Below are 13505 nucleotides of genomic sequence, written 5' to 3'. Positions count from 1 at the left end.
GGGGGGGGGGGGGGGTATGTGGGGGTGTGGATACCTGCTTGCCTCTATATCCTATTGATCAAAGGGAGGAATGTTAGTCCGATACTTGGCTTTTGCTAGAGGCCGTACTGCGAGCTCCACAAGTATCACGGAAGGAGAATATTTATTAGTAAGTATAGGGGGTGCGATTCTTCTTCGCTACGAAGCAAAAGACCGACACCAGAAAGGTGATTCCACTCTCTGGACTAGATATCGACCCATCAACTCATGAACCGGGGACCAACGGCTTTACTTCCCTTCCGAAGGAAGATGTGACCATAGATTATTTCACCACAGAAATATCTCAACGACCTCGGCTGGGATTGAACCCAATCCAACTGGGATAAACAAAAGTGGTCCTAGAACACTACCCTGTCGAACACCGAGGTTTGATTCGGTTTCCGATTATGTTCAGCTGGTGTACCTTTTGTACGCCTTTCCAAGTAACTGCAAAACCACTCAAAAGCATTTTCTCTTACACCATACCTCTCTAGTACACTTTCCACGTATGAATTTCCTCGACGTCATGCCAATTTCTTCTGTGACTGACATTGAAGAAGTTGGCTAGTCTCGACAAAATATTCATTAATAATAAATTCCACCAGTTGGGATTGAACAAAATTCGTAACTATAAAAAAAATTGAGTACCAATTGTTACAGGGTATTCCATTCAAATACTACTCAGCCAATTTCTTTCATAATATGTATCATCCCAATCTGAGAACGAATTCGCTAAGGCGACTAAACCCATTCGCTCTTCTATTCAACTGTGAGAATCAAAGCTAGAAATCATAAATTGAGCATGGCGAATTCAATATCTCTGCTGCACCCTCCTGCTCGTTGCGTTCCAATTAAAGTCTACAGCACTCGAGTCAATTTACGGAATTATTTGCTCCATAAAAATCTCCAGAAGTCAACCCCGAGAATTATTTACACTTATTAACTAACTGGCGGTCGGTCTGCGGTCACTTTCAATTGCGCGTGTTCACCATCACCAGCCTCATCATCGGAATCGCCGCCGCCACCATCGTCAACAACTCGCTATAAAATTCAATTAAAACCAATCAACACATTTTAGGTCTGCTAGTGCTATAGCTTTTCTAAGGCGATTGCGCACGTAAGCGTTTCATAGTTGGTTTTCCACCGGGAACTAGCATCTTGGAAATCGGGGGGAGGGGGTTGGGGGTCGCATCGTTCAACCTATCAGTTTAAATGAATTAGTTAATGAGCCGTTCGAATAAAGTGGAAGCACAAAAAACGGTCATTAAAATCACTAAATATAATAAATTACTATTCAGTCACACCCAAAGGAAAAGCCGACATAATACGATGATAGGGAATTTTGATAAGACCTTAGGCGAGATTGATAGCTCTCCAACTATGACCATAAAGCCAATCGTCGTAAAACCGTAAATTAATCTATGTTGAAGTATCGATCATTCTTTTGAAAAATAAAATTGCTTGTAGATCAACATTGTAACACAAGAATATCTTTTCGATCAACGGTTAGTTCGCTTTGTTTAAATAGGAAAATACACGAATAAAACGATACATAAATACTGTTCGTTCAGCACAACTCGTCATGCGGAGGAGAGAGTAAAATGCAGAGAATTAAACGCATAAAATAACTGTGAGTAATATTAGTTTTCGGTTTCAATGAAACAAGTGTAATGCATATTTAGTGAAAAATTGTTAATCGTTTGAGGTTTTTGAATAAATGTGTAAGTTTAACAGTAGGACCATACTGCAACACTACAACCGCACACCAAACCATCGCATATAGGTGAAATGTTCTACACTAAAACTCACTAAGACAGCAGACTTAAGCCATGCCGAACCGAACAAAAATAAACCGCATGATTATACTACGTATAATGTCAAAAGTATTAGGTAGTCGCAAAAAAACTGATTTTATTGGAAAACATTAGACACATACTTCACCACTCACAGGCAGCATATGATGTTTTAAGTCAAAGCAACCCAAGATGTTTTATCCGCAGATTCGTATAGAAAAACATAAACACAGCCATCTACGGCGAAACAGAACAAAATCTATAAATATTTGTAAATGTGAATATATTGTATATTGTACAAAGGCAAGTGAACAAAGTATGTATAGCTATAGGCATTTGAAATATTCTTTATTTTATAAATGATGGAAAATAATAATTTTTCGAAAAATAAAGGAATTGTGTTTTATTTTTACTAGATGACAACTTTGATATTTCAGATAGCAAGCTTTCATAAGGTATGGTAAGTTTCAGAGTTGACTTTTACTTAGATGAACATAATTCACATATGGCCGCAACTATTACCTTCTGTGGTGAAACCTCCGAATGCGTTCTTCAATCAATCAGCTTTCCCCCCTCCAGGCTTGTCTGTCTCGGGTACCATCTGCTTCTCGCGTGCTCTAGTTTTGATGAGTTCATCATCGGCTTCCTTCAATATAAGATTGTTTCCTCTTTCTTACCGTATTGGTAAGTATCTTCCACAACGCAGGCTTTAGGGAAGACGGTACCATCTGACGCATCTACATATAACTTTTTTCATTTGAGTTAGGGGACATCCATATACCACGTAGACAATTCATAGGGCAGTGGCGTAGTAAGAAAATTTGAGGGGGGGGGGGGGAGGTATATGAATATTTTTTGTAAATATATGAAAAAAATGTTCAAAAACAATCTGAGCAGGAGAACAATGTACAAAAACCAACTACTCAGGGAACGGGTTTGGGTAGTCACCCGACCCGCTAATAAAACTAATCTTGCAGGGAACCTGATTCCTCCCCGGCATTACCTTATGGCATTATTTCGGGAATAGATTGTTTTATGTGCACAGCACTCACTTCTATCCAACTAGTTTTTTTATTTCGCTTATAGAGAATTTAGCCTTAGGGTCATTCGCCTCTTCGGGTTAGAAAAATCTCTTATGGGAAATTTCTAACCCTATGTGCGGGTCGGGACTCGAACCCAGGTGCGCTGCGTACAAGGCAATCGATTTACCAATACGCTACGCCCACCCCATCCACCTAGTTCTTTCAGTAGGGTTTCAGCACCCATCTTCGACACACTACCGTCCATACAAACTGCCAATTGCCAGTATGGTAGTAGGGAAGCTAGCTGTGGGTCTAGAATTAATACTCTTCCCCTACGTGGACAAACTGGGTGGCAAACTTCAGACTGTTTAATTTACGGAGCCCTTCAGTTCCCTTGTGCCATTTAGTACCACTTCCTCGTTGAGCTTCCGACTTGCTCGCGAACTATTCGGTCTAGTCCCCGACGAGGAATCTAGCCTACTCCGACGAAGAGTTCCCCGGCGAGAGATTTTCGAAAGCGAGTCAACCAGACAGGTGCCGAGATTAGTTCGACGGTTCTGGTAGAGTAGGGCGACCGGTTTGCTGGAGCCCTGCACGACTGGTGGTGTCTCGTCGCGGTCTACGTAGCCTAGTTCCCGGCGGTGAATCTGACTGTACTTTCTGGATGAGCCATTCAGCTCTTCGACTTGTTCCCGAACTACTTGGTCTAGTCCCCGACGATGGACCTGACCTACTCCGACAGAGAGCTCTCTGGCGAGAGAAGTTCTCCCGAAACCGAGCTAATCAGCTAGGTGCCGAGCTCAGTTCGGCGATTCCGATGAAGCAGGTCCGGTTCACTGGTGCCTCGATGACCCACGACTGGTGGTGTCTCGCCGCGGTCTACTCAGTCTAGTCCCCAGCGGTGAATCTAGCTAACGCTGACGGAGAGTTCCCTGGCGAAAAAAGTTCGCCCAATATCGATTCTTCTTTGGTTTTCGTTATATTTCTATCGGAACAACCGGTGGGATGCGTGGTCGGTTTGGCGATTCCGGATGAAGAGTAGAGTCCGGTTTTCTGGCGTTTCGACGGTGGATCTAGCTTATTCCTGCGGAGAGTTCCCTGGCGGTGATTGCTCTCCCGAAATCGTGGCTCGATATTCATCACGCCGTTTCCGCTGTAAGACGGTCATGATCTAGATCATAACACTGTTTACTGCGTTTCACGTTTTTACGTCGCTTGTCATTCTGTAGGCTACATTATCCGGGTTGATGTCCGGTCCTCCCATTTTAAGTAGCTCCCTGCACGTCGCTTCAAACCTTGGACATTCAAAGACCACTTGCTCCGCTGTCTCCTTGGCGTTCTCACACTTTGGGCACACCCGAACCGATGAAGATACTTCCTGAAGCAGCCGTGGCACGGTAGGAGCTGTTTCAGGTAGAAACGAAATCCCTCCGTGATTTCTATTCACCCACGTCGAGAGGTTTTTTTTTTTACAATGGAGAAGACCTTTATGTCCTAGCCCAGTACACGTGCTATTGGTAGGGTCCAATCTACCACACGGGGTGCACTGGGGGCGTGTCGGACTCGAATGGTGACCAGCCATTAATATCGACTAAACTCCATTGGGCTCCGCCATCATTCCTCCCAGGAACTACCTCTCGGTATTACTTCTGGGGGACGTCGAGAGGTTTAGATGAGCCAGTAGGTTTACTTTCCTTTCTCCTTATTGTCCCAGTCCTGCTGCCACGTCACCATCGAGTCGATTCTCATCATCTCCCTCGCGTTTCTGCAGTTTCATTGATTGTAGCATTTGATATCCTCCGACAGAGTGATGCAGATGGGGTTGATCTCGGCGATAACACATACTGACTCCGGTACGCAATCGCAACTTGTAGGACAACCAGCCGGAACGTTCTGTTCAGCTTTTCAACGTGTAATCAACGTGATTGTTAAAGCTCAACCAGTCGTCGATTATCACTCCCAATTACTTCATTGCACGCTTCGATGCAATCACATGCCCTTCGACGGTGATCTGTATATGTTGAATCACTTTGCAGTTGCTGACCAGCAACACATCCGTCTTGTGGTGAGCTCGCATTGCCTTCTGCCTTTTGTTCGTCTCGTACAGCAGTACTCTACACTGGAAGCAGCTCTTCAGGATCTGGCTCATTCTTCTGTGCAGCACTGCGGCATTGGCCTATTCGAAGCTGGATTGCCCGTTGACTTCCCTGACTTTGGCAGGAACATCAGCTTATGTACCTTGCACATTTCGGGGAAATTCTCATCATCTAAAGACTTCAGCGGTAGCATCCTGAACATGTCCGGATATGCCAGGATCGCTGCTTTCAGCGCCACGGTTGTATTCCATTCGGACCGGGAGTTTCCTTTGATTTTAGTCACATCAACGCTTCTTTGAGCTCGTCGTTAGTAGCTTGCCACTCAACTGTGTTAGCTCCTTCTTCAGGGATTGACGTCTACTTCTCAGCGCAGCTACATATGGCAAACTGGCTTGCCAAGCTTGATCTCCTGTTTTAAAGAGTCCCTGCCTTCTCGAAACGTTGCTTGCGCTCTTCTCTCAATCCCCGATCTTGCTCTCTGAGCCCCCTTTTGGCTCTAAGCCAAGCAGCGTATAGCGGACTGAGCTACTCATTTAACCAGTAAGCTGCACGCCGTCTACTGCATGGCTCCAGTTTTTGTGGCATTGTAACGTCACAAGCCGTCACAATCCTGTCCTGTTGTTAGATCAGCCGCATCAACGTGCTTGATTCCGCTGTTTGCCGAAGTGACTCAACAAAGATGTTTTTGTGCAAGACTTTCGTCTTCCGCTTTAGCTTGCCGGTCGTCCTTCTCTGTGTTGCAGCAGGGTTCCATTGGTCGATGCGGTAGCGAATCGCCTGGTGGTCGCTAGGGGGATACTTCTCGCATACTCTCCAGTCCATGTTCGCCGTCAATCAAGGACTACAGAATGTGGAGGAATTTCTCTTGGTACCGATATCCGTTTCGTGAACCAATAAGCTCCCAGTTTTGTCACGATACCAGGCGCCATTTAGCTCCTCGCTTCGCCGCGATCTTCTCGTTGTAGTCCCCGGCGGTTGACCTAGCCTCTACAACGAGCCAACAGTTAGATGTCGATGTCTGCTGCCAATTTTCACTACAAGGAAATATTCTCATAAGGTAACTTTTGTAAATGAATCTTTGAGAATTCCATTTAAAGTAGTAGGCAAAAATACATACTTCTTCACGATTTTTTTTGAAATTTGAGTGAAGCGAGTTAATCGAAACTTTTGTACATTATAATGTATTATTTCAATAACATTTTGTAATTTTTTCATGCAAAAATTTCAATAAACGACTTGGTGACGAAGCTTTTTGTAGAACGTCCCTGGAAAAATACGATTTGCGGTTTTAACTACCATTCAAAAACTACTTGACCGATTTATTTCAAACTTTGCACACACATTCGATATAAAAAATAACTAACTCACACGTAGAGTTTTCGATATAATTTTTGAATCAAGGGTTTTTCTCTCATTTGATATAAATATTGCTATTTCACGATAAATTCCGCCATGTTTGGAGTAAAAAAACCCCAATATCTCCCATTGTTTAGTTAAAGTATAAAATTATACATGACTCTTCATTTCAGAAAGTGGCTGAATGCAGTTGATCAAAAGTTGTATTTCTTTTGCAAAAAATTCTGTGGAATAGATTGTAGATAGTTAGAATGACCGCACGAAACGTGTGTACCCGTTTTACCCCAACTCTTTCCATATCTCAAGAGAAAAGATTTGGCTGTGCTTCTCGGAAAGAGGCTGACTGTGGCTGATAAAAAGAGTAATTCTCTTGTAGAAAAAACTGGGAAATCGAATGAAGATAGTTGGAATGTCCTCACGAAACGTTTGTATCCATTTTATCCCGATTATTCACATATACTTTAATCATCATTCCAGAAAGATGCTGAATACGGTTAATCAAAAATATTGTTTTATGTTAAATAGTTCGGGGAATCGAAGATACTTAGTTAGAATGACCGGACGAAACATGTGTACCCGTTTTACCCAAAATTCTTCTCATAACTCAAATGGGAAGTTAAACTCGGCTGTGATTTTCGGAAAGAGGCTTAATGCACCTAATGAAAAGTATTATTTCTTATATAGAAAAAATCGCGTCCAGCTTGTTTCTGCAATATAGTGAGCTTTAACTGAAACTACGAGATATGAGAAAAATTGGGATAAAACGGGTTCACACGTTTTGTATGTCCATTCTATCTTTCTGTAATCAATTTATCGGATTTTCGTTAATACGAAATATTACTTTTGATATGCTGCACTCAGCCTTTTTCTTAAATGTAGAGTAATAATTAACTTCAAACTAGAGCTCTGGGAGCTGGGGTAAAACGGGTACATATGTTTCGTGAGGTCGTTTTATTTAACTTCAACCGATTCGCCGTACTTTTTTAAACAAAAATTAATACATTTGATCAGTCGCATTCAGCCTCTTTCTGAAATAAAGGACCAGATTGAACTTCACACTTGAGCTATAACAGTACGGGTAAAACAGGTTTACACAAATCATGTGGACATTCTGACTATCTGCAATCGATTTCCAGGACTATTTTACATGATCAATACAACTATTGATCAACTGCATGTAGACTCTTTCCGAAATATATTGCCATGTTTAATTTCGCTCTTTGAGAGTTTAGAGAAAATTAGGGTGAATCGGGTTCACTTGTTCTGTGCGGTCATTCTATCTATCTTCACTCGTTTCCTTGGACTTTTTTGCATAAGAAATAGTCAGCAGCATTAAGCCTTCTTCCGAGATGTAGAGTAAAGGAAAACTAAAAACTGAACATTACCTGCAATAGTTTCCTCTCATATTTTTACACAAGGAATAATGAATTTTCGATACTTTTTTTCCAAATGTGGACTGTTGTACATAATCTGGTAGAAAATTTTCTTAGTTTTGCAATGGGGATATTAAGCATTCGTTTTAGGCTAGAGTCTTTTAGGTACTTACAAGACGACAACAGAAAATTTTTCATAATGAAGTTACAAAAAAACGAGAAGACATATGAATTGAATGTTAAAAAACAAATCACGAATCGTCTTGAAATTCAACTCTTGAATAATAGGTTTTGTTATGGCTTTAATACATTATTTTGAGAAAATTAACAAAACCTTCATCAAAAACACTTACTTTTAACTACTTTGTCACTGAAAGTTTGCTCAATTCTAATAACTGAAGGATGTGAAGGATCTGTTTAGTTTTCTTTACAATGCACAGTGGTCGCAATGGTACCAAAACGTGTGTTTAATTACTGGTGCTCTAGGAGTTGATTTTAGCGATTTGGTGTGTTAGAAACACTTTTTCAGAATGGAAGCCCCCTTCTTTTGATGTATACTGAATTGTGATTAATCCACCTAAAAGTGAGAAAGAAAATTTATTTCCACTAACTTTTAAGATAGAGGCACGATGTCAATGACAAAGTTATAGAATTTCTACTGCGAGAAAACTTGTTGAACATGCAAACTCTCCAAAATGTAATGGTGTTGAGATAAAGCACGTTGTTTGTGGGAGGCACCCAAAAAATCATTTTTTCATTATAACTTTTTTTCTGGGATTTTTGCAATTCTTCAGATGTTCTATGAAGTTGTTGAAATTAAGAAATTGCAGATATTTGTCGAAGACGTCAACATTTTTTATTTCAAAACTTAAGAGTTATTAAATAAAGTGGGTTAAAAATACCGCCATTTTGAATGACAATTACTAAGAGATGTGGAAATATGTGGAAGACATTTCGATTCTATGAGAAAGACAGTGACAAGTACTATAAGAAAAAATACTACTTACAACGGGCATCCGGCCTGTATACAAAAAATACTTTCCGGCAATGTATGTTTTGCATTTTGTAACAAAATAATTACGACTTTTTCAGCATAAATTTTTTAGCGATTTTTTTTCTATGTGTCGAATATTCTAAAAAATAATTGAGAGTAATAAATACACATATAAATCGTGAACTTTGAATTTCTGTTATCTGAAACTAGTCATAAATTAACAGGATTTGGAAAGTGAACACTAGAGACGTCTAAAAAGGTTTACTGTATTTTCATGAGTATGAACCATAGCAAAGAGTATTAGACATCATTTTCACGAAACGACTGTGTAGTCAGAGTTGCTACTTAGGATCCGAATTGCCAGAAAATCTTTAGAAAAATATTTTCACCTATATATTACATTTCTGTCAAATTTTAACCCTCAAAAAGGCAAGGGGTCTCAGAGGCTCGGCTAGTTACATTTCCCTAGTTTCAATGAATTTGTAATTCGAAATACAAATGATCGAGCGTTTTCGGACTTTCGATTCTCTCACTGGTAAAACGACAAAAAAGAGGCTCTTGGTTTCATTGGGTCTTAGAAGCGATGCTTTATGAAGTCACAATTTTCGCTTGCCTTTTTGAGGGTTAATTTCAAATATTTAGTCATTCAATATGTGCTTGCAAAAGAATTATTGACAATTCCGGCCACGTAATCGTTTCACGAAAACGGCATATAGGGTAGACGAGCCCTTATCCATCTCATTAGTCGGGATGTCACAATATTTCGTTGATAACTCGACTTAGAGTGACTGGATTGCGCTTAAGTAAGTATCATCATCTTTCCTTCGTTCCTAAGAAGCAGTACAGTTAGACTTTTTGAGCTAATGCGTTGAATAGAGATAACAAATACTTCTCTAACGAATGAGTTTCAATGGGTGGGATGAATAGAGGAGCTAAGATGAATTAGGGCGCAGCAACCCTAATACTATTTGTAATGGTTTTTATTCTTGTAAAGACAGCCAAAAATTTTTGCGTATTTTTTAGTTGATCACTTTTGTTGTTGTGCTAGTTTAGGAATAATTCGTAAGTTGGAGACTACGGAGCTGAGAGTTTTGGATTCATTTGTGTACTTTGACATTTCCAAAGATTTTTTAGAATATTCGTAGAATAGAATAACACATTGAAACAATTGCTATAAAAAGTTATGCTTAACCGTTGTGTGTCCGACGCGGTACCCGGGTACCTTTTTAAGTTTCAATTAATTAAATTCCTATGTTTTATCCATAGCTGGAAATTGAAATTTTGTGACATCTTAGAACTTCACTAAGTCAAGCTTTTGGGTTAATAATATTGTTGATATAGAAAGGGTGGGAGTGAGGAGGGGCTCCTGAATTTTTTTATTACGTAACAGGCCGACGTGGGTACCCGGGTACCCACAAAACTAAAATGCCCATAACTAAGGTAATATCCAACCGATTTCGATACTTTTGGCCTTTTTGGATTCAGGAACTCATCCACTTGTGGACTTGGTAAAAATGAATCGGGTTACCTCGTTAGGTTCCCGCGAATCCGGGTTTCCGGAAGCAGGTTCCAGAGCTGGGGTACTATTTGCGAACTTCAATGGAATACTAGCAATATGGGTATCAAAATTCTTGGAATTGCATCAGTAGGCCGTATCTCGTGGTTTTGGAACCATTTGGTGATTTGACCCCGGAACGGACATTCCGGAGCAGGTTCCCGTGGGGCCGTGAGTGGCCATTCCATTCCAATTCCATTTTTCAAATTGCCATAGGGTCCCGTAACAATAAAAAACAGACTTCCGAGCCAATTTGAAGAGTTTTGATACTCATATTGCTAGGGCATAATTAAAATTTACAAATCACATCTTAGTACTGGAACATTACTCCGGAAAATCCGGATTACCAAAAACCAGATCCATTATTCCGGTTCTATTGTACAGAATCAAAAAGTAGACGAGTTTCTGAATCTAAAACATCTAAAAGTGTCCAAATCGGTTAAAAGAAGCCATAGTTATGAGCATTTCAATTTGTGGGTACCTGGGTACCCTCGTTGGCCTGTTAAAGGTGATTTTTTTGTTGGACACATAACTGTTAAAATGTAATTATTTTGTTACAAAATGAAAAACATGCATTGCCGGAAAGTATTTTTTATATACAGGCCGGTGGATGCCCGTTATGAGTGGTATTTTTGCTTATAGTACGTTTCACTGTCTTTCTCATAGAATCGAAATGTCTTCCACATATTTCCACATCTCTTAGTAATTGTCATTCAAAATGGCGGAATTTTAACCCACTTTTGAAATAAAAAATGTTGACGTCTTCGACAAATATCTGCAATTTCTTAATTTCAACAACTTCATAGAACATTTGAAGAATTGCAAAAATCTCAGAAAAAAGTTATAATAAAAAAATGATTTTTTGGGTGCCTCCCACATACAACGTGCTTTATCTCAACACCATTACATTTTGGAGAGTTTGCATGTTCAACAAGTTTTCTCGCAGTAGAATTTACTATAACTTTGTCATTGACATCGTGCCTCTATCTTAAAAGTTAGTGGAAATAAATTTTCTATCTCACTTTTAGGTGGATTAATCACAATACATCAAAAGAAGGTGGCTTCCATTATGAAAAAGTGTTTCTAACACACCAAATCGCTAACATCAACTCCTAGAGCACCATTAATTAAACGCACGTTTTGGTACCATTGCGACCACTGTGCAATGGCACAAATAAACAAGATACGTGAAATATACGGACGTTGAATATTTATTAGGAATGTGAATTATGTCTTGTATTTAACGACCATTATTTTAGAACAAGTGACCTTAGTTTAATAAATTCTGAAAATTATCCTATTGTAAAATTAAGTGAGTTAAGTTTGTGATCTCCAAGATATTAATACTAAAACCTATATCGAGAAAAAAATTACACATTCCTGAATCTATAATAATCTTCGAAGCGTTAAGTATTCTGATATAATTTTCATATTAAAATTATGCTCCCTGAACCTCCCTTGGCAAATGTGGGGAGGGGGATCTACATTGGAATAAAATAAACTTGCGTATTGTGTTTCACCAGACTGAGCTGGGTATCATCAAACGATTACTAGTACAGTTCTATTCGTATTTAATTACCCCAAACGGCTGTCACCAACGGAATATGTTAGCCTACGTTCCTTCCCTCTCATATTATGTATACTTTTTATGCAATCGTACTCGTCTCGCATCATTCTGCTCTTCCGTGGTCATCGACATCATACATCTGCTATGTTCTGGAAAAAAGCTTTCAATTTGGCAAAAAAACTTTCTATATGAGGTGCTGAGCCTAATTTCATCCTATTCCTATGATCACCCTACTAATTTGAAGCCGTTGGTTTGCCATTCTTTTTCAAGGCATTACCTCCAATGTTAAAAAAGTCATAATTTTCGGGCAAACTTCATTTTTTCTTACGAACGAAGCAAAGAATATGTACCAATATGCATTCTATCGATTGTGGGCTGTGTAATCTACGAAATAGTGCGGCACCCTTCTTGATTGAGTCAAATTGAACCCATAACCCTACTAACATCAACAGTAACTCATCCCAGAGCAGATATGTTTCGGTGAATTTCATCGGATCCCGTTAGAAGGCCCGTGTTGCCTACTTCTTTGTCACTCAACCCCCTTCCTTCCATCCAACCAGCAGAGTTCAAACCAAACACAAACGGAACGCGCCCCTTCGGCATCAAGTAGCGCAAATTGGCAACATAAGGGTGCTTAATTTCCTCACTGACAGTCTCCCGAGATCAACAGAATGACGACGACTCCACGACGCACGGTGCACGTGGCACCAGGCTCTTTAGCATTCTCCCAATTTACGCACGTTATTTGTTATATGTATGAAGAGAAAACAACTGGCGCAAGGATGCAGGCGGAGCCGGCCGGTGTGCGTACATGCGTCTCTCGTTCTGCTTCCTTGTCTGCTCGAATGAGATACTGAACATTGCCACAAATCGATCGGGAGGCAGCATATGTTATTGGCCAAACAAACATTGGCACGGCTGCTTTTATGTTGCCCTCAACGGGTCCTTTCGAGTTACGTTACATGCGACATACAGAAAAAAAGTGAAACACCTTTACTTACTTCCTTTTACTGTTGCCAGCAGGACTTCGCGGAAGCTGCTGAGAAACTCGGCGAGCGTACTCTTGGCACGTAAATCTTGTGTGATTAATGTATTACAGTTTCAAACAACATCTCTGCATATAATTTAAAGATATTCAGAATATAGAGGTTTTTTCCAAAGTTTTAAGATGTATCCCATCTTACTAAAATGTGCATAAAAACTTTTTACAATAGAAATTTATGTTAAAAGGGCAATAATTTGACTCCTGAAATATAACTTGTTTATTCAGTACACTCCTCCTCAATAAGCAAAGCGCTGAATTTGTGTATCGGATGAGGAACGTAGACGGGGATCAAACGTGCTCGGAAAGAAATTGAAATTTTTGGATCCAATTTGCTTTACTCATATGCCACCAGCCAAAGAAACCAGATCTGGCGTAGGTAACAAGCGATACGATGTGAAAAAGTTACAACGAAGCGCGCTCACGTAGATGCGTTTGAAACATACCTAAATAAATCTAACCTAATGGTTGAAAGGGAACCTAGTTTAGCGGAATTCGTGTTGCCAACAATAAACGAAACCAGTTTTTAACAGAATGCAAATACAATAAGCATAGTAAAATTGAACACAACAGATATCGACATATTAACCCTAAAAGAAGCAAGGGGTCTCAAAGGCCCGGTTAGTTACAGTTCTCTACACTCTTAGAAAAAATGAAGATTACATTTGACGTAAACAATGGAGCGACGT

The sequence above is a fragment of the Topomyia yanbarensis genome, chromosome 3 (assembly GCF_030247195.1).
Source record: "Topomyia yanbarensis strain Yona2022 chromosome 3, ASM3024719v1, whole genome shotgun sequence".
Taxonomy (NCBI): Eukaryota; Metazoa; Arthropoda; class Insecta; order Diptera; family Culicidae; genus Topomyia; species Topomyia yanbarensis.
The sequence above is the reverse complement of the archived record's forward strand: the minus strand, read 5'-3'. Positions refer to the sequence as shown.